Below are 21,604 nucleotides of genomic sequence, written 5' to 3' on the forward strand. Positions count from 1 at the left end.
GACCAAGCCATTTGTCTCGTGCCATCCATCTTCAGCCTTCCACAAACAGAGGCCAGGGACACCATTCCTACCCCCTGGCTAATAGCACTCCACGGACCCAACCTCCATGAATTTATCTAACTTCTCTTTAAACTCTGTTATAGTTCTAGGCTTCAAAGCCTCCTGTGGCAAGGAGTTCCACAGGTTGACTATAAGAAGAACTTTGTGTGAAGAAGAACTTTCTTTTATTAGTTTTAAACCTGATGTCCATTCATTTCATTTGGTGTCCTCTAGTCCTTCTATTATGGGAACTAATGAAGAACTTTTCTTTATGCACCCTCTCCACACCACTCATGATTTTATAGACCTCTATCATATCCCCCCTCAGTCTCCTCTTTTCTAAGCTGAAAAGTCGCAATCTCTTTAGCCTCTCTTCATATGGGACCTGTTCCAAACCCCTAATCATTGTACTTGCCCTTTTCTGAACCCTTTCCAAGGCCATATCGTTTTTGAGGTGAGAAGACCACATCTGTACACAGTTCTGAAGATATGGCGTACCATAGGTTTATACTTCCCCTCCTCCTTCTTCCCCTGGCTTCCCCCTTCCAGCTCCCTCCTCCCAGGTTTCCACCTCCCCTCTCCCACCCTCTTTCTTCCCCTCTCCCACCTCCTTTTCCCAGTTCCCCAGAGGTTAATCCCCTCCGCCCCCAGTTTTGTTAAATAAAGAGAGTTTCTATTTTTGAACACATGTCCTTTATTTTTTACATCAGGAAGAGGGGGCTCGGGAAGGGTAAGTGGAAGGAGGTGAGGGAGGAATGGGGCACGAGCCCCCGATGGGGAGGACTGGGGTGGCTCTGCGGGCTCCTCGGGGTGGAAGCTTTCCTGTAGGGCCTCCTGGATCCTGATAGCCCCCTGATTGACCTCCCCCAGATGGCAGCCTGCGGCAAGTGCAGCCGGGCTGATGGTCGAGTGCTGAAATGTGCCGAGTGTGGGCATTCAGGGCACTCCAAGACAGGACTGCTTTGATGTCCCCATCGAGTTAGACATGCAAGCAGGGAATCCTGAGAACTGTCTGTCCGGGGTGGGGGTCAGGTCTTTTTAAGCACAGCCCTCGGCTAGCCTGAGGAAGCAGCTCCACACCTTAAGTCCTAACCTGATGCCCTGACGGCACTGGTTCTGGCCAGCCTTAACTTCGGTTCAGGGTCCACTCAATGTGGACATGCTATTTCGAATTAGCAAAATGCTCATTCGAATTAGTTTTTAGGTCTAAATGCACTCATTCGAATTAGCTTATTTCAAATTAACTAATTTGAATTAAGTTAATTCGAATTAGTGCTGTAGTGTAGACATACCCTATTTGCGCAAAATCTTGCCAATGTAGACGTAGCCTATCTATATCTTGCTCACTCTCTCTTAACCAGCAACTAGAATAGGCAGCTAGGCTAGGCTAGTATAGGCCCCAAAAATAACAAAGAGAAAATGATTAAGAAAGGTGTAATGAAGTTCCTTATGAGATTTCCTTATAAAGGACACATTCTACTATCTAAAATGAATTCCTATGAACTGAACTGTACAATTCCTCAGAGAAAGGTAAACAACAGATAACAGCCTAATGGTGGAACTGCTCATACCTGAGCAAAGAAAGCTGTGCTGGTGACTCGCTGGTTTTCTGATGGGGAATTTACCCAGGGAAGGAGGCTCTGTATGATCTCCACTGTTATTAGTCCAGATCTTTGCAGAACCCTGGAAGACAAAAGGAACCACTTATGGGGCAGACTGTGCACTTCAAAAGCTTAGCTGCTATGACCATACAACTCTAAAACCTACGCATGGAAGCTCTGTGTTTCTCACCCAGGGCACCCCGCACAAAGCTATACCTGAAAGTTCCCTGTCAGTCACTCTATTTGTTGCCGATCCCTGAGGATGAAGTGCTGTCTCCTAGATCTCTTACCTCACCAGCAAACACACCCCCTCGTGGTGAGTCTGCGGATTTTCAAGAAGCATCCAAGTTTTCTGCTTCCAGAGAGTTCGTATCAGCTTCTCATTCATAGCCTTGAGAAGCACAGCCTCTAATGCTTCAATAGAAAGCCTGGGGGAAAAGAGGCACAGAACTGTAGTAACCAATAGAAAGGCACAGCCTAAGCAGTCAGGAAACCCCAGTTACTTGTCAGGTCTGTTGTTCATTGACAGTTCATCCATTGACAGTATCCTGGGGACCACTGTTTTTGGAAGGACTTAATTCCCAGGAGGTATTTCAGTCTCATACATCTCATATTACTAGTGTTGCTATGGACAACATTTTGCAGTCACTTTCTCCTATCTGCAAGGTGTATGGGCACTAGCACAGTACAGTAATATGGAAAAAATTCACAATCAGACCCCAAAAGCTGGGACACAGAGAGATTAGTGATCACTAATGGATATTTTGGGGCCCTATGTCCAGCGAGATGTGACAGGGTGCTGAGAGCTTGTACTTGGGGTCAGCACTCTGGTAACTACTAGTACTAATTAGCTTCCCCAGAGAAAGCCTAATTGGATAGAAATGTACCTGATTGCCTGGCTAGAGTGGGGCTATAGAATCAACAAACCTATTCTCCCATGAATAAGGAATCTGCCTAAAGGGACATCCACAGGAGTGTTTGAGGGAAACAGAGAGCAAAAGAGACAAAATGCTAGAGGCATCTAGATAGACTTATGTGTAGTGCTGGGGAGGAGCCGGTGGTCGTGGTACATGTAGGTCTCAATGACATAGGGAAGGGTAGGAGAGATGTCCTGGAGGCCAAATTTAGGTTGCTAGGAAAGAGACTGAAATCCAGGACCTCTATGGTGGCATTCTTGGAAATGCTTCCAGTTCCATGCGCAGGACCAGGTAGGCAGGCAAAGCTTCAGAGTCTCAATGCGTGGATGAGACGATGGTGTAAGGAAGAGGGGTTTGGATTTATCAAGAACTGGGGACACTTTTGGGAGAGGGGGAGCCTATACAGGAAGGATGGGCTCCACCTAAACCAGGGTGGAACCAGACTACTGGCACTAAACATTTAAAAGGCTGTAGAGCAGTTTTTAAACTAAGAGATGGGGGAAAGCCGATTGGTGGGGAGATGCACGTAAATCGCAGGGAGACTTCTCTTAGAGGAGAATCTGTTGATAGAGATTCTCTAAGCTGTAGTCAGAAAGAGAGGACAAAGAGACTGAGGCCTGAGGAGGCCTAGATAGTAGTGTTTGTGTTGCCAGAGCTTGGTGGTTTCAGGGAACTGACCTATAGCAAGCACAAACAAGACTTTCTCATATTAAAAGCAGGTGATGGTAAGGTGCCTCATAACCCTGAGAACTCCTGGGGAGTGTCACACAAATGGACTGGGATTCTCTTTGTTTTGCTCCCTTTCTTCTAATTACCTGCAAGGGTTGCCCTCACATAGTTGTTGTCCTTTTCTAAATAACCTCCTTCGGCGTCTCATCCTGGGCAAAGGCATCTTTTGTCCTAGGGTTTGGCTGATCTGCTGCAGAAGAACAGTGAACAACTCCGGGAACAGCTCCTGCACAGTTTTGCTCAACTGCAATGCTGACACCACTTCAAAGATGGCACATGTTGCCTGAAAGGAGAGCATGGTAAAAGAAGAGGTCTCTTCCTAACACTATCACACGCTCTCCCCTTCTGATACCTGCTGGACTAAATTCTCACTCCTGTCACTAACTTGATGAATGACCGAGAGCAATTCACTCCATGTGTGCCTTAGCGTCCCATAGCTGTAAAAATGTGTAGGACCTATCAAGGCATGTTATGAGTTGCACAAAACATTTGCAAAGCACTGTAAGAAATCTGATTCAAAGACTTTCTAATTGCCAGATATTATTAAGTGAATCAGCCACATACTCTAAATCTGCCACAGAAAGCACAGCTGGAATCCAGGAAACAGTACTTCAGAAAAGAAGTGCCCAGATGACAATATTATACCACTCATCTAGCTTTCCATCAGCATGTTTGTCACAAAGCAGAGAAATACATGTCTGTCGTCTAACTTACTGTGAGAGGTGCAGCAGCTGCTAAATGCAGGTCAGTTTCTGTCTCTGAGGTCATGCTTCCTTCTTGGCTTGTTGGAGTCTTTATTCTTTCTATTAGGACCTTCAGGACTTGAGGGGCGAGCAAGGGATCTGTCCCCAGAGATCTCCACAGCTCAGTGGTGTTACTGCAATTTAACATAGGTTATATGTGACCCCTGGAGACTTTTGTGGCTCTGACTATATGCATCATATTCAAGTAAAGAACACATTTTCTCCTTGACTATGATCAGGGCTCACCAGCCGCGCTGTCCGGCGATCTGCGCATGCACAGATCGCCCGAACCCGGCTCTTCCAGGTTACAATCTACACGCCATGGATGAGTAGATTGTATTATTTGTCAAGCCCTGCCTATGATGAGCAAGTTCAGAGTGCTGTCCTCCTTATATGGTCCTCATGTTTTACATATTGAGTTTCTAGTTACAGAACTAAGTTAAGTTACATTTCAGGTTACATTTCTACAGTGCATGACTATTTTGGGATCCTGGAGGTATCCCGAAATACCTACCCCACATTTACAGAAGCAGCCCGTTATTTTGAAATATTTTTCAAAATAATGGGCACACTATTTTGCCATCCCAATAAACTTTGTTGCATGAGGGATAAGGGATGGCTTGAAATAGCACATTATTTCGACATTTGGTGCTGTGTAGAAGCGCCACATTTCAAAATAGGCTATGCAAAATATGATAGGCAATTTGCGGAGTGCAAATTGTGCATCTTATTTCAAGTTTAGGGTGCTGTATAGACACAACCCTAGCCTTACTGCACCATAACCATTAATGCTAGACTTCAGAAGGAAAGGACACAGAGCTCTAATCACAGTTCCTGTTTTCCTACTTCTCAGTAGATATGGAATCATGAGCATATGATGCCCAAAGATCTAGGGCCTGGGAGACAAGTTGAAGAAAGAAAAATGATCTTCCTACTAACTGGATGTACAACTATGAGAACAAATATTTGTGGCTAGCCCATGACCTCTTCACAAATGGCATTCCCTGGCCTCTATTTGCCAGAATGGGCATGTTCTGTTCACTCCCTATGGGGCACCTGGCATTGGCCACTGTCTGAAGACAGGATCCTGGGCTAGATGGACATTTGGTCTGACCCACTACAGCCGTTCTTATGTTCTTAGATTCCAGCACAGATGACTGATAATTCAGCTGGGGATGTTTGAATGAAATGATAGATATGCTTACCGCCCTGTCTTTAAGTACCAAGAATGACAACTCCATTCCAGCAGCCATACCCTTCCTGATACCAAAAGCCTGGTGCCCTATCCTTGCTAATCAGCCAGGAATTTGGATTTGAAGCTTTCATGCTACCAGAAAACGAACAGTCACTGGCAATTTCCAGGGTGATGTTAGTTCAGGGGTCTGGAGAGGCAAAAGTCCACTCCAGTGATGCCAGTAAAGGGAAGTCTTTAGGATGCCAAAGCAACTATTAATTAATGGAAACAGAATGAAACTTAATTTCTCCCTGCACCCACCTTGACATGGTCTTGGACCTTTCTGCAGAAAGACCCAAGCTATTAACCTTTAGGAATTATCTCAACCTGTCTGTGGCTTAAATGAAGCCTTACATCTTCCAGTGAAGCTGTGGGATCCATGGTTACCAAAATGAACACTGTAAGGAGCAGTATATACCTGTCCATCGGCAGACGTTTGGTGAGGAGGCTGAAGATCACTGCCTCTAGGTGATGGTGGGCTAGAATGGACACTGCCTCCACCAGGAACTGCCTCAAGCTACCCTGCTTGATGGTAGGCATATGAATGTATATTCTCCTCAGGATAGCTGGCACCTGGACAGAATAAAACCAGAAAAAATGTCCCTTTTCCATTCTCTGCATTCATTCTGCAGAGCCAAAACCTTTATTTAGTCGTTTAGCAATTTGCTGTTCTTGTAGAAATTCCTCCCTTCAAAAAACAAGTATTTAGACATGGCTGCATAGATTTAATCCACAAAAATTATGCATATCTCTGCCCATACCTGGCTGCAACACCGGGTTAAGACATGCTGAGGCCCTAAGCTATGTCAAGTTAAAGAGGCCTCATTGCATTTCCAAAAAAACATGTATTATTCTAACAGAAAGGACAATGAAAAGAGAAATAATAAAGTTATCTATCTATCTATCTATCTATCTATCTATCTATCTATCTATCTATCTATCTATCTATACATAGGCAAAGAGGCAAGTAAAAACTAGTAATTTGGGGGTATTTTTAGAGACCCCTCATTATCTGAGGCCCGAAGATGTAGTTCACTTAGCTTGTCTCTTGGGGCCGGATATTCTCTTTTTGCATTTTACTCGGAGTCTAATTTTTCCAAGCCTTTCATGGCTGGAAACTGTGACAACAAGATAGACAACTAATCAAGCATCTTCCTTTTCCCTTGGGGTACGGCTACACTAGCTCGTTAGTTCGAGCTAGGTAGGGTAATGAGGGCAAGCAGAGTTGCAAATGAAGCCCAGGATTTAAATATCCCAGGCTTCATTTGCATGTTCCCGGGTGCTGCCATTTTAAAATCCTCCTTAATCTGAACTCCGTGCCCGCGGCTACACGCGGCACCGAGTAGGTAGTTCTAATTAAAGATCCTAATTCCATGAGGAGTAACGGTAGTTCGAATTAGGATCTTTAATTTGAACTACCTAGTCCATGCCGCATGTAGCCGCGGGCACGGAGTTTGGAGTAAGGGGGATTTAAAAATGGTGGCGCCAGGGAACATGCAAATGAAGCCCGGGATATTTAAATCTCGGGCTTCATTTGCAACTCCGCTTGCCCTCATTACCCTACCGAGCTCGAACTAACGAGCTAGTGCAGATGTACCGTTAGATTATCTCTGTCTTCTGCTGTTGATTCCCCCATTGCCTGACTCAGGATAGGAACACAGATGGAATTAACTTCCAATCCCAGGGGGAGAAACAGCAAGACTTGTGTTCACTGCAAATGATGGCAAAGACCTGAAAGCCTGCAGGTTAGCCAGAAAAACCTCTCCAGCTTCTATTTTACCTCATCCAGCATGGCACCTCCACACTCCTTCAGGATGATCTTCATCCACAGACCGGCTGCTGTGGCACAGGAGGGGCTAGCAGACCGCATACCATCCAGTATGGCCTCAATAAAATCTGTGGCTTGTTCAGAGGGAAAGTACTTACTAACCACCTGTGGACAGATCAAAAACAGGAAAGATTGCAATGATAGTCGGCTCCAGTACTTTTAAGAAAGGAGGCCTAAGAGCTGTATTGGAAAATAATGTATTCATCAGCAAATTGCTAATTGGGCTCCTATCTGGCAAGGCAGTTGCAATTAAAATTTTCTCTGTAATCTTTCTAGTTACCACATCTCTATTCTACACTAATAATATCAGGTTAGATCTTAGGTTGTACAGTTAGCACAACATTGTATGGGACAAACAGGATGTAAATTTCCAGTTTATATTCTATTATGTACATGACATCTTTTCACAAAATATAAAAATATGCAAAGAGATGCATGCACACAAATATAGGTTCAGGTAAACACACAAGGTGCCAAGACTGGTTTCTCAGCTTGATGTCCCGCTCACATATTTTCCCCCTGGATGGATGGATGGATGGATGGATGTGCGCGCGCACATGCATGGGCATGTTCATGCAACTGTCTGGAATCTGTTTGTTTTTTACATGGCACTCATAGCATATACCTATGAAAAGCATGTTACTGATTACCCATGAATGCCTCACTCCCATAGCTCGCTCCAAGTGTGGAAAGACATCACAAAAGCATAAAACAATCATAGAATCATAGAATACTAGGACTGGAAGGGACCTTGAGAGTTCATCGAGTCCAATCCCCTGCCCTCATGGCAGGATCAAATACTGTCTAGACCATCCCTGATAGACATTTATCTAACCTACTCTTAAATATCTCCAGAAATGGAGATTCCACAACCTCCCTGGGCAATTTATTCCAGTGTTTGACTACCCTGACAATTAGGAACTTTTTCCTAATGTCCAACCTAAATCTCCCTTGCTGCAGTTTAAGCCCATTGCTTCTTGTTCTATCCCCATAGGCCAAGATGAACAAGTTTTCTCCCTCCTCCTTATGGCACCCTTTTAGATATCTGAAAACTGCTCTCATGTTCCCCCTCGATCTTCTCTTTTCTAAACTAAACAAACCTAATTCCTTCAGCCTTCCCTCATAGGTCATGTTCTCTAGACCTTTCATCATTCTCGTTGCTCTTCTCTGGACCCTCTCCAATTTCTCCACATCTTTCTTGAAATGCGGTGCTCAGAACTGAACACAATACTCCAATTGAGGCCTAACCAGCGCAGAGTAGAGCGGAAGAATGACTTCTCGTGTCTTGCTCACAACACCCGTTAATGCATCTCAGAATTATGTTTGCTTTCTTTGCAACGGCATCACACTGCTGACTCATATTCAACTTGTGGTCCACTATAACCCCTAAATCCCTTTCGGCCGTACTCCTTCCCAGACAGTCGCTTCCCATTCTGTATGTATGAAACTGATTGTTCCTTCCTAAGTGGAGAACTTGGCATTTGTCTTAAACTTCATCCTGTTTACCTCAGACCATTTCTCCAATTTGTCCAAGTCATTTTGAATTAGTGACCCTATCCTGCAGATTAGTCGCAACCCCTCCCAGCTTGGTATCATCTGCAAACTTAATAAGCGTACTTTCTATATCAATATCTAAATCGTTGATGAAGATATTGAACAAAGCCGGTTCCAAAACAGACCCCTGTGGAACCCCACTTGTTATGCCTTTCCAGCAGGATTGTGAACCATTAATAACTACTCTCTGAGTATGGTTATCCAGCCAGTTATGCACCCACCTTATAGTAGCCCCATCTAAGTTGTATTTACCTGGTTTATTGATAAGAATATCATGCGAGACTGTATCAAATGCCTTACTAAAGTCTAGGTATACCACATCCACCCCTTCTCCCTTATCCACAAGACTCGTTAGCCTATCAAAGAAAACTATCAGATTGGTTTGACATGATTTGTTCTTTACAAATCCAGGCTGGCTGTTCCCTATCACCTTGCCACTTTCCAAGTGTTTACAGACGATTTCCTTAATTACTTGCTCCATTATCTTCCCAGGCACAGAAGTTAAACTAACTGGTCTGTAGTTTCCTGGGTTGTTCTTATTTCCCTTTTTATAGATGGGCACTAGATTTGCCCTTTTCCAGTCCTCTGGACAAGGGAAAATGAATGGTGCACAGCCACTAGGACAGTCACCCAGTGTTTGTTACCTTAGCCATTTTGGAAGATGCTTGAAACAGAGCCTCAGGGTCTGGAGTTGTTAGTGCCTCACGGAGACAACTCAGCTCCTCCTCTGCTGACCCCAGGTTAGTGCACTGACCTAGGATAGAGAAAAGGAGAAAAAGTATGGCAACATTTAATAAAACTGAACCTCTGATCCAGAGATAATCATACAGGAGGATCTATGGGGTATGTTATTACCAGCTGTGTGTGAAATTTTGGCCCCACTAAAGCCAATGACGAAATTCTTCTTGACTTTAATGGAGTCAGAATTTTACCGTCAGGCTATGTCTAGACTACATCCCTTTTTCGGAAAAGGGATGTAAATTAGACGTATCACAATTGCTAATGAAGCGGGGATTTAAATCTCCCCTGCTTCATTAGCATAAAAATGGCTGCAGCTTTTTTCGGCACGGAGCTTTGCCGGAGAAAAGCGCCAGTCTAGATGCTGATCTTGCGGAAAATTAAGCCTTTTCCGAAAGATCCCTTATCCCTCCGAAAAAGGGATGTAGTCTAGACGTAGCCCCTATGTCTGAAAGTTAACGGTAATGGCATGTGATTCATTGTGATTCATACAGGATTAAACAGGCACTGTATTCTGTGTGGAGCATCTTTCTCTGTATATCTGGTTTCAGTAGCCACTCTGCTCTCAGTATTTAAATCTAATCTCATAGTCAAGCACAACTCATGTAGATTGATCTGAGGTTCTGATTTGGAGGAGAATCCCTCCACTGAACTCTCATTGTAAAAGAGATGGGGCTGACCAAAAGCTTAGGTAGGAAACCCAGGCTCTTCGCTCACTTCTAAATCATGAACTGTCTCTTTAAGGGAAAGCTGTCCTGCTCTGTCATCTCCCTCTCCCCACCCCACTCTGCAGAGCGGGGGCATATGGGCATATGGCGGGGGAGAGAGTGTGTGTGAGACAATGTGTGTGTGTGTGTGTGTGTGAGAGAGAGAGAGAGAGAGAGAGAGAGAGGGACATGCTGGCTGCCAGAGAAATCTTAGAAACAGTGCCTCTTTAGATAGGCACTCCGTTACTCACCATACTTCAGACTGGAGCAGCACTATTGTATGTGTCCCTCTCCCCAAACTCTGCTCTGCAGAGATGATGACAGGGGCAAAAGGGTCACCCTGATTTCTGCATGTCTCCCTGCTCACCTCCCCTCCACACACCACTAGCAGCAGATAGGATGGAGCAAGGTCGGAGAGGGGCAGCTGAACACATGCTGCTGGCATGCTTGCTAATCAGCTGAGCGCTCCAGACAGAAATTCTGGGGAGAAGGGCAGATCTGGCCTGTGTGCTATATTTTGTCCACCCTCTAATATTTGCAGATTATTTATTATTTGTGCAGTTCTCTTCCAGCAATGTACTTACAAGGCCCCAATCGTTCTGTTATATAAGTGTCGCTAACAAGACAGAAAGAATTACAGATGGAAAAAATGGTCATTACAACAATGAAAGAAAGTGAAGAGTTACTTACACCTGCTCATGGTCTCCTCACCTTGTATATTGAGAAGACAGTTGATACAGTCAACCACCCACTGACGCGATGTCGTAAGTGAAGCACAGGTATATGGTGCTAACAGCCCAATCAGCGATCCAAACTGATCAAAAGTTTCCTGAGGCTAATTTTAAAAGAATGAAGAATGAAAGTTCTCCGGCTATACTGGACATTATTTGCCTTCCTTATTGTGAACTCCATTACTGTACCTGGGTACGGCACATTGGAAAACATAATCCTTGTTGTACATGCAAATTGATGGGGTCTAAATTAGCTGTAGCACTCAAGAAAAATCTCAGAGTCATTGTGGATAGTCCTCTAAAAACATCTGTTCAACATGCAGCTGCAGTTAAAAATGCTAATGGTATGTTAGGAACCACTAGGAAAAGGGATGAATAATAATATGATAAATATCATCATGCCACTGTTTCAAATCCATGGTACACCCACACCTTGAATATTGCAAGCAATTGTAGTCCTCCAACTTAAATAAAGTTAGGTTATAATTGGAAAAAGTTCAGAGAAAAGCAACAAAAATGATATGGGATATGGGACAAGTCATACAAGGAGAAGTTAAAAGGACTGGGACCATTCATCTTAGAAAAGAGATGCTTACAGGGGGGTTTGATAGAGCCATATAAGATGATCAGAGATGCATGATATGGGTGTCCCTATATCTCTGACTGCCTGGGGCTGGGACTGGACAACAGGGGAGAGATCACTCAACAATTGCCTTGTTCTGTTTGTTCCCTCTGATGCATATAACACCCACCACTGTCAGAAGACAGGCTACATGAACCATTTGTCTGGGGGATCCAGAATGGCCATTCATGTTTTATGTTCTTATCCGATTAAATAGAAATAGAAATTCAACTTTAACAGCGATAGAAATGTAGCTGTGTTAGTCTGGAGTAGCTGAAGCAAATGCAGGACAATGTAGCACTTTAAAGACTAACATGATTTATTTATTTATTTTTTAAGATGGTTTAGTAGATGATGAGCTTTCGTGGGCCAGACCCACGTCCTCAGATCAGGAAGTGGGTCTGGCCCACGAAAGCTCATCATCTAATAAACCATCTTGTTAGTCTTTAAAGTGCTACATTGTCCTGCATTTTGCTTCAACTTTAACAGCCTGAGAGTATAGGAATGCATCTATGACACTGACACAGCCAACCTATGTGTGACCACAATAACTTAACAAGCGGCACTGCAATTGTATCAAGACAAGTCACTTCTATGTTATTTCAAAGGGTGTGTCTAGACTACTGAGTTTTGTCGACAAAAGTGGACTTTTGTCAACAAAACTATACCTGCGTCTACACTACCGCTGAGTTCTGTCAACATAACGTCGACAGAACTCAGCAGTTTTGTCGATGCTGGTAAACCTCATTTTACGAGGCATAACACCTTCTGTCGACAGAGTTCTGTCGACAGAAGGTGTTATTGCATGTAGGGTTGTGTCTAGACTACAGGGTTTTGTCGACAAAGCAGCTTGTTTAGTCGACAGAACTGAATGTGTCTAGACGCTCTTTGTCGACAGAAGTTTTGTCGACAGATACTGTCGACAAAACTTCTGTCGACAAAACCCTGTAGTCTAGACGTACCCAAAGAAAAGTCCTAGACTAGCGATCACCAACATTATGCATTTTGGTAATAGATATGAAAGGTAGATGTTATGTATTATTGTCTGTATTTATATCTTGCTAGAAGTTTAACATAACCAAATTAGCTTGTAGATTCCAATTCCTTTTCATGTCTTAATTGCCTTAATTATATGCAACTGTCTTCAGTTAACCTTAAGATCAAAGATAGAAGATAGTACAAGAAAATAGTTTGTACATTGCCTTCAGCTTAACTATCTGTGTTGTAATGGAAGACTACGATCGGCTAATTACTTTATGTGAATGACTATCACCCATTTACCAGTGTATGCGTAGGAAATAGAAAATTAACTTCAAAACAAAGTACGACAGGAGATCTGCATGACCTATTCTTTCTCAGGGAGAGATCCTGCTTCGACAATTTCTGTGAGGAGGCTTGCCAACCGGCTAGAATAGCTATAAAAGACAAGTTATGGGACTGATCTTCTCTCTCCAGTCTGCTTAAACTTTGAACAGGGGACGTGTAAGCCATAGGACATAGATCTTCCAAATAATTATTTGGAATAGTCTAGGAAATGCATGGAAAAACTAACAGCCTTTGCATCTAAACTGGCTTTGGATGTTGACCGGTTAGCATGATTCCAGAGAGACTTTTACAAGCCAGCCGTTTATTCCACCATGGTTGTGATCCTGAACTATGAAAAGTGAAAGTCATTTGAACAACTATCTATCACTTAACCATTTGTAACTCTCTTCTTTTTCCTTTTAACAACAAATCTGATATTCCGTTATTAAGGATTGGCTGATATTTAGGGAAGACCTGTGATTCATATTAACCTAAGGATAAGTGTCTAGTCCTTTGTGATTGCTGATTATATTAGACTTAGTTGTCTAGATGGGAACCAAGGTCTGGAATGCCTAAAGGGTACTATTGTTTGGTATTTTGTTAACCAGAGTAGAAGCTCTTTTCTTACTGGTTTGGTGAATCTAATTATAAAATCACTAGTCTGGGGAACTGCCTGCCCTGTTTCTTACAGTCTGGCCTGAGTGCTGTCACAGCACTATTATGGAAACCTTTCTCTTATGGAAGCAGAGGGATCTTACTCACTTTGAGGCCCCAGCTGCAGGCCTAGTAGAATTTCTCATGCATTCACGTTGAATGTCAGATTTGATAGAAGTTGGGAAGTCAGCTCAAGGAAGAGTAGAACTATACTCACTGTGCTATTAACTATCTCCTGATAGGCAGTTAGCAGCCAGACACTGGCCTGCAAGGCCCTTTCTCTCTCCCACTCCTGCCCTGAACTGAGCCAGGTCTCTAGTAGCTGTTGGCAAAGCAGGAGAATGGACAAAGTTAGTACCAGAAAATCCCTCCCAAACGTTTCTTTTAAATAGGTTTGATTGTCACTAAAATCCCTCTCCAAAGCATTTAACTTCCATATAGCAAAAGATTTATATGTCTCCAAAAAGAGACCCTTGTCTATACAAGTCCCAGGGACCAGATTCACCTCTGGTGTACGTAACTCCATCAAAGCCAAAGGAGTTACATGAGAGATGAGTCTGGCTCTGTGTATGTGAGGGCTTCTGTAGACTGTCTGATGGCAGCTGTCTAGCACATTGCATGCAGTTTGGGGTCCGGTGCTGTGTTCTCTTTCCTGGACAGCTTCTCCCATGCTGAGTGGCAAATGACAGAGAGGAGCATTTCTTTTTATTTAGAGCAGAGAAGTCTCCCCAGCCCAGCTCCTTTTATAACTTTATTTTCATACCAACGTTGCACCTAACTCCCCTCCCCTCAGCTCTTCAAACTATTCTGTTTATGTCTGAAGAGCAGGAAGTCTTTGGTGAATGAGTTTCCATACACAGAGCTTAACTCAATACTAATTCATTCCTTTTACGAGAGGTGATCAGTTCTCACTGGTCCTCTTGAATTTGGTTACTGCGCTGATGATTTTCTTTCCTGTCCATGTAGTGTTAACTATACTGGAAAAACTAGATCTCAGTCCACCACTGGCATAAAATGTCCCCTGCTATGAGATAGATACATAGAATTTACTAGCTAGTGGGAAAACACTGGCTGTAGAATCGGTGTCTATTTCTTACAAAGCCTTTCTGAATATTGACCTAGGAGAGCTTTTCCATTGCATTAGGAGTGCACAAATCATAAAATCATGGATTAAGGATGGAAGGGACCTCAGGAGGTCATATAGTCCAACCCCCTGCTCAAAGCAGGGCCAGCCCCAACTAAATTATTCCAGCCATGGCTTTGCCAAGCCTGGCATTAAAAACCTCGAATGATGGAGATTCTTAAGGGAAGAGAATAACAGAAACACCTAACTGGTGGGTCAGAACCCAGGCTTAGGAAAACCCCAGCACAAGGGGACACAAAGAAGATGGAGAGAGGCTGTTCTCAGTAGTGACAGATGACAGAACAAGAAGCAGTGGTCTCAAGTTGTGTGTGGGGGGGTGGATCTTAGGAAAAACGATTTCACGAGGAGGGTGGTGAAGCACTGGAATGGGTTACTGAGGGAGGTGGTGAGATCTCCATCCCTAGAGGTTTTTCAGTCCCAGCTTGACAAAGCCCTGGCTGAGATGATTTAGTTGGAATTGGTTCTGCTTTTAGCAGGGGGTTGGACTCGATGACTTCCTGAATTCTCTTCAAGCCCTATCGTTCTATGATTCTATAAAAGAGTTCCCTGAACTCTTTTCAAAAAAATTTTCAAAAAAGAACATTTCTTCTTTTTATCTCTGAGGAGAGCCACTCAGACTCTGCCCAGTGGAAATAAATATGCAGAACCTAGAGGGAGCCATTCTGTTTGTTCTGATGCCCCAAGCAGCTTGATCATTCTGTGCATAGTGAATGTGAGTCTATCTATAGGCTAAATTCTGTTCTTCCTTACACCAAACTAAATATTGATCAGCTCTACTGATTTCAGTTTAAATAAGAGCAAATGTGGCCTGATGAGAAAGAGTTGCCTCCTACTTTCTTTGAGATGGGTAGGATGAAAAAGAGGCAGTTGGTGAGTACTGCCATAAGCTCCCACTTGGTAGCTAAAGGGCCAGGCAGAGCTAAGATCCTCAACAACTTACTGTAAAGTTAATGTATATCATGGATCCCATCATGGAACTCTGTGTCTGGAGTCCATGACTCTGCCCATAGCTGGAAATACCCATTGAAAAGATTTTGAACTAGTACACATAGAACAGAGAATGACGTATGCAGCAAACTTTTCCAGGTTCTAGACATCTTGATGTAGGCTGCATAACTTCAGTGTTTTGCTAATAGTTTCTGTATGCTTCAGCAGCCACAGGATTGGGCACCATTGTGTTCTTTGGAGAGTCTATTTATAAAAAAGATGTGCTTCCTTATACAAGAGCATTTCACTGAAAGATTGTGTTGTCAGAATTTTCACTGACTTGCCCGAGGTCTAAGTAATGTAGGTCGCACTGTCAGATATAAATATCCAGAATCAGATTCTGGTCTCTGTTACACTTGTGTAAATCCAAAATAATGCCACTGAAGTCAGGGGCATTACCCTGGTTTTACACGAATATCACTGATCAGATTCTAGCTCTAATCCTTCAGTCCAGCTGCATCCTTGAGCATCCAAAGCTCCCACTGAAGTCAAGGGGAACAATCAGCATGCCAGAATGGCAGAACTGAGTCCTAAGTGTTAAGAACTCTCCTTACCAGATTTCTGGTGGACACATCGAACTCTCCGAATACATAGGCGACCATATCCCCTGCTGCACAATTCTCCACACTTCCTGAACTGAGCAGCTTCAGGACAAAATGGAGAGCTGCCATCCTCACCTGCAAGGGTAGAGATTATGCACGAGTTATTATTATCTCTTCTGCATGCAATATGAGACAGGATATGAGAGTCCTTTTGCTTTTTCTTTTATCTCTTTGGAATAGTGGCTGAAGTACAAATGATTAACACATCTGTTATGTAAATTCCTTGCAACACTGGCTACAGAAGTACCATGCAAATGCCAGTTTTCACTTTCAGGTGACACTGTAATTAGGAAAAAGGCAGCATTTTCTCCTATAAATGGAAACAAACTTGTTTGTCTTAGTGTCTGGCTGAACAAGAAGTAGGTCTGAATGGACTTGTAGACTCTAAAGTTTTACATTCTTTCATTACAGTTAACAAAAAATATCTACATTTGTAAGTTGCATTTTCACGCTAAAGAGATTGCTCTACATCACTTCTATGAGATGAATTGAAAAATATTATTTCTTTTGTCATTTTTACAATGCAAATGTTTGTTATAAAAATAATATAAAGTGCATAGTACACACTTGTCATTGTGTTGTAATTGAAATCAATATATTTGAAAATGTAAAAAACCACAAAAATATGTAATAAATTTCAATTTTTAATCGCATTAATTTTTAGTTAACTGTGATTAATTGAAACCCTATTAATAATCTCAGCCTAAAAATGTGTCTCGTTGCCAGACTCTCCACTGAGTGAAATACTTCCCAGATATTAACAGCAATACCACTATTCCACACACAATCTTACCTTAGCACTCTGATCACTGAGAGCAGATTTCACTGCCTTCACAATCAGAAACTTTCTAACTCTTGTCTCAGGCACTGAAAGATAAGGAGAAGTGTGCAATATAGTATATCTTTGTTCCAAACACTCATGCTCCACATTAGAATGTGTCCTGTGCCCTATTTAAGAGTACTACCAAGCTTCACTCATATACAGAATCAGCGGGGAAAATATAGGACCAGACTCTGATCTCAGTTACACCAGTCTAAGTCTGAAGTATTTCCACTTCTGTAAATAGCACCATCATACTATCCTGATGGAAATATTGTAAGAGAGTTAGACAAATGGAGGTCAGTGAAGTTAGTCTGTGTTTACCACCAGTATAGCAGAATTCGGAATCTATTCTAGAGTGTCTAATACTTATTCAGTCAGGAGTACTATTTTGTTTTTATCTCATTATTATTAACATGCATCCGCCACAAGATTACATTTGTATTTGTACCTTGAAAATATTTTAGGCTACATTCAGCACTTAATTAACCCTGTTGATTTCTGTGTGACCACATGGGAGTAACTTAGAGCAGCACTGGGTCCCTTTAGTGAATTTCCAACCCTCTGGTGAGCATGCATCTAAAAGGGTGTCGCAAGGAGAAGGGAGAAAAATTGTTCTCTTTGGCCTCTGATGATAGGACAAGAAACAATGGGCTTAAATTGCAGCAAGGGAGGTTTAGGTTGGACATTAGGAAAAACGTCCCAACTGTTAGGTTGGTTAAACACTGTGAAAAATTGCCCAGGGAAGTTGTGGAATCTCCACCACTGGAGATATTTAAGAGCAGATTGGATAGACACCTATCAGGGATGATCTAGACAGTGCTTGGTCCTGCCATGAGGGCAGGGGACTGGACTTGATGACCTCTCAAGGTCCCTTCCAGTTCTAATAATCTATGACTATATGACTCTATGTGTTGCAGCAGGGGCAGATGACCGTTTTGCGGGGCCCCGGGCAGCATAATTCCGCGGGGCCCCCCCTTTGCCACGGCGCATGCACAGTGACGCCATGCTCATGCGCGGTGGCACCACGGCGCGTGCACGGGGCTTTTTGAAGCGCGGGACCCGGGGCGGCCACCCCGCTCGCCCTGCCCTATATCCGCCCCTGTGTTACAGATCCTCTGTGCCCCATTTGCAGAGATGATGAGTATGTTATAGCCCTACCATGCCTGCAAAGCCTTGGTTCTTTAGATCAACCTATAGCAGCTCATGCTTTTAGCTCTGGATGTCCCCAACTCAACCCCCAGCACGATGGCGATGATCGCAGCAGTCACAGTTACTCCTGTGTTACTTACAGTCAGCACCAATAATAGCTGTGAGCAGATTCAGGGTTGCCACACGAACAGTCTCATTCTCAATCTTCAGCTGCGAGTGCAGAAATGCTATGAGGTCATCAGGAGAAGAACGGGCTGCAAAGGAAGAAATCACATCCTCACTAACAACTGAAAGCTCATTCTTACCACACCTACAAAAGAAGGAAGTTACAAGGAAACTACTGTGTAATTTGGAGTCTCTTCCCCTACCTAGCAGTAGGATACAATAGCACAGCTCCATTTGATTTTCCATGATGAGCTGCTGAGTTGGAGAACAGATCTGTGGGAAGAAGAGAAGTGATCAAAGGAAAACTAATCAGAACAAGCAACTGAAAAGAAGAGGCTCAATTAATTTCTAAGCACTCACTTCCTACCTTTCCAAATAGAGCTCTGAAGCCAAAAGAAATGGTACTGACTGCACAACAAGAATCAGAAACAATGACCGAGACACTGGATAACAGAAGTTCCTGCTTTCAAAGTGTTTTTAGCAGCAGAGCTAATTGAATCAAGACTTGACCCTTGGTAACTGGTTCAAATGGTTAATTATTCCACCATAAAAATGTCGGCCTTATTTGCAGTCTGAATTTGTCCAGCTTCATTTTCTAGTTATTGGCTCACGTTATGCCTTTCTCTGCTAGATTATTACATATGTTTCCCCACATAGATATTATAGACTGCAATTAAGTCACCCTGTCACAGGATAGGTCCTCCCCATTTGGATGGGATCAGTTTTTACTATATAACTCTAACTCCCTCTAATAACTGGCTTATGCTAAAATTGCTTTACAAACTGAGCTGGATTTTAGCTAATAAAATGAGACCACTATCTGCTTATTCTTAAGCCAGCAGAAACCAATAAGGCATGAGAAGGTCTCCGGGCTCTTCACTAGCATTCAAAAGATGTTTATTCTTAATATGCTTCAGATCTGCTGTGCTTAAGCTCAAGTGATACAAGAACAAGTTCCCCTCACCCGGTCGTGCAGAGCACTGCAGATGGCTTGAAATTTCCCTTCAGGTAGAAGGATCTTATATTCACCAGCGACTTCCAAGAGCTGCCTCAGACTCTACAACAGAGGGTGAAAGTTAGAAGGTGGGCATACAAAGGAGCAATATGCAATGACTGAAGCAGGTTCATGGAATTCATAGATTCCAAGGCCAAAAGGGATGATTGTCATCAACTAGTCAGGCCTTCTGTATGACACAGGCCTTAGAAATTGCCAAAATAATTCCTAAAGCAGAACTTTCAGAAAAAAATCCAATCTTGATTTTAAAATGATCACCTTGACTCTTGGTAAATGGTTTGAATGGCTAATATCCCACCACTGAAAAGGTAGACCTTATTTCCCATCTGAATGTCTCCTGTTTCAGTTTGTAGCCACTGGATCATGTCATGCCTTTCTCTGCTAGGTCATTACATATATTTCCCCATGCAGATATTATAGACTGTAAGTAAGTCACCTGTCACAGGGTAGGTCCACCCTGTTTGGATGGTATCAGGTTGTGGAGGAGTTAAAGAACTAAGGCAGCCCAAGTGACCTAGTCTCCCCAACCACCATAGCAGGCCTGGTTCTTAGAGCAGCATTGCCTAATAGTCAGGGTCAGTGCAGCAGCCCTTTAATGAGGCTCTTCAGCTCAACGACCCAAGCCCTTCTAGGTACGACCGTGCAACCTAGTGCTCAACCACCCTTTGGGGCAAACCAGTGTTGCCTAGTGGCCAGCCCTTCTCCACCAGGCTCTACCTACTCCACAGGGTCCCAGCCCAGGGCCTTGTCTTGCAGCTCAATGGGGTTTCTTCCAAAACATGCAGCGTCAAAGACTAATACCTCAACTCAATAATGCTTAGTTCACATAGATTACTTCCCACCATTCTTCTGCAGCAGGTCATCTCAGTAACTCCGTGGTCTCTCCTCCATCTGTGGCATTGGATGGTTGTGGGGGGGGGGGGGGTCAACTGGAACCACAGGCTGGCTGGTTTCTGCATCCTAGGGCACTGGCAGTCCCTCCACAAAAGCCTGCAAAGCACCTCTGCTCCCTTCAGCTGTCAGCCTAGACAGAACTGAGCTGCTCCCTTTTATATCCTGGTTCCAGTTGGAGCATTCCCAGCAAGTATGAAGGGGCATAGCCCACAGATCATGATTAGCCCCCGCTGAACCATGCATGGGGGGTATCCTCTGTCACAAACACTCCCCCTTAAGAGGGTGTCCATTGGTGGACCTTCCTCTTCATCGTCTCCTTCCACTTGGGAGAAGTCTGTGTTTGCATGAGCCTTCCCTGGCCCAGCGTAACGTACAGAAGTCATAGGGTTGGAGCGGGAAGTACTACCTCATGATTCAGGCACTGGTGTCCTTCATGTTATTAATCCATCTGAGGGGTGCATGGTTGGTGACCAGTTGAAAGGGCTTCCCCAGTACAGGATATCCCAGGGTATGTCTACACTACAGCGCTAATTCGAACTAACTTAGTTCGAATTAGTTAATTCGAACTAAGCTAATTCGAACTAATGCATCCAGACTAAAAAAACTAGTTCGAATTAGCGTTTTGCTAATTCGAACTAGCATGTCCACATTAAGTGGACCCTGAACCGGGGTTAAGGATAGCCGGAAGCAGTGCCGGCAGGGCATCACATGAGGACTTAGAGCGTGGAGCTGCTGCCTCAGGCTAGCCGAGGGCTGTGCTTAAAGGGACCCGACCCCCACCCCGGACAGACAGTTCTCAGGGGTGCCCCTCTTGCAAAGCAGTCCTGGCTTGGAGTGCTCTGAGTGCCCACACTGGGCACATCACAGCACTCGGCCATCAGCCTGGCTGTACTTGCCGCAGGCTGCCATCTGGGGAGAAGGAGCAATTGGGGGGCTGCAGGAGAGCTTCCACCCCCAGAAGCACGCAGAGCCAGCCCAGTCCTCCCCATCGGGGGCTCGTACCCCATTCCTCCGTCACCTCCTTCCACTTACCCTTCCCTAGCCCCCCTTCCTGATGTACAAAATAAAGAAAACGTGTGGTCAAAAATAGAATCTCTCTTTATTGAACAAAACTCGGGGAGACTGGGAAAAGAAGGTGGGAGAGGGGAAGAGAGAGGGTGGGAGAGGGGAGGGCAACTACAATGATCAGATGTTTGGAACAGGTCCCATATAAAGAGAGGCTAAAGAGACTGGGACTTCTCAGCTTAGAAAAGAGGACACTAAGGGGGGATAGGATAGAAGTCCATAAAAGCATGAGTGGGGTGGAGAGGATGCATTAAGAAAAGTTCTCCATTAGTCCCCATAATAGAAGGACTAGAGGACACCAAAGGAAAAGAATGGGTAGCAGGCTTCAAACTACTAACAGAAAGTTGCTCTTCACAAA

At 43.8% G+C, this 21,604-nt stretch overlaps 1 long non-coding RNA gene across 1 annotated transcript; it reads right to left on the reverse strand.

Annotated features, from left to right (window-relative positions):
- Positions 1 to 18,247: 18,247 nt before the first annotated feature.
- LOC149523297 (uncharacterized) lies at positions 18,248 to 19,353 on the reverse strand. Its single transcript, XR_016347191.1, has 3 exons — positions 19,237 to 19,353; positions 18,476 to 18,545; positions 18,248 to 18,361 (listed from the first exon to the last, which is right to left on the reverse strand). It is a non-coding gene; the product is annotated as an uncharacterized LOC149523297 (long non-coding RNA).
- Between the last annotated feature and the right edge of the window lie 2,251 nt (positions 19,354 to 21,604).

The sequence above is a fragment of the Pelodiscus sinensis genome, chromosome 18, assembly GCF_052426305.1.
Source record: "Pelodiscus sinensis isolate ZL-2025 chromosome 18, ASM5242630v1, whole genome shotgun sequence".
In the NCBI taxonomy this organism is placed as follows: Eukaryota; Metazoa; Chordata; order Testudines; family Trionychidae; genus Pelodiscus; species Pelodiscus sinensis.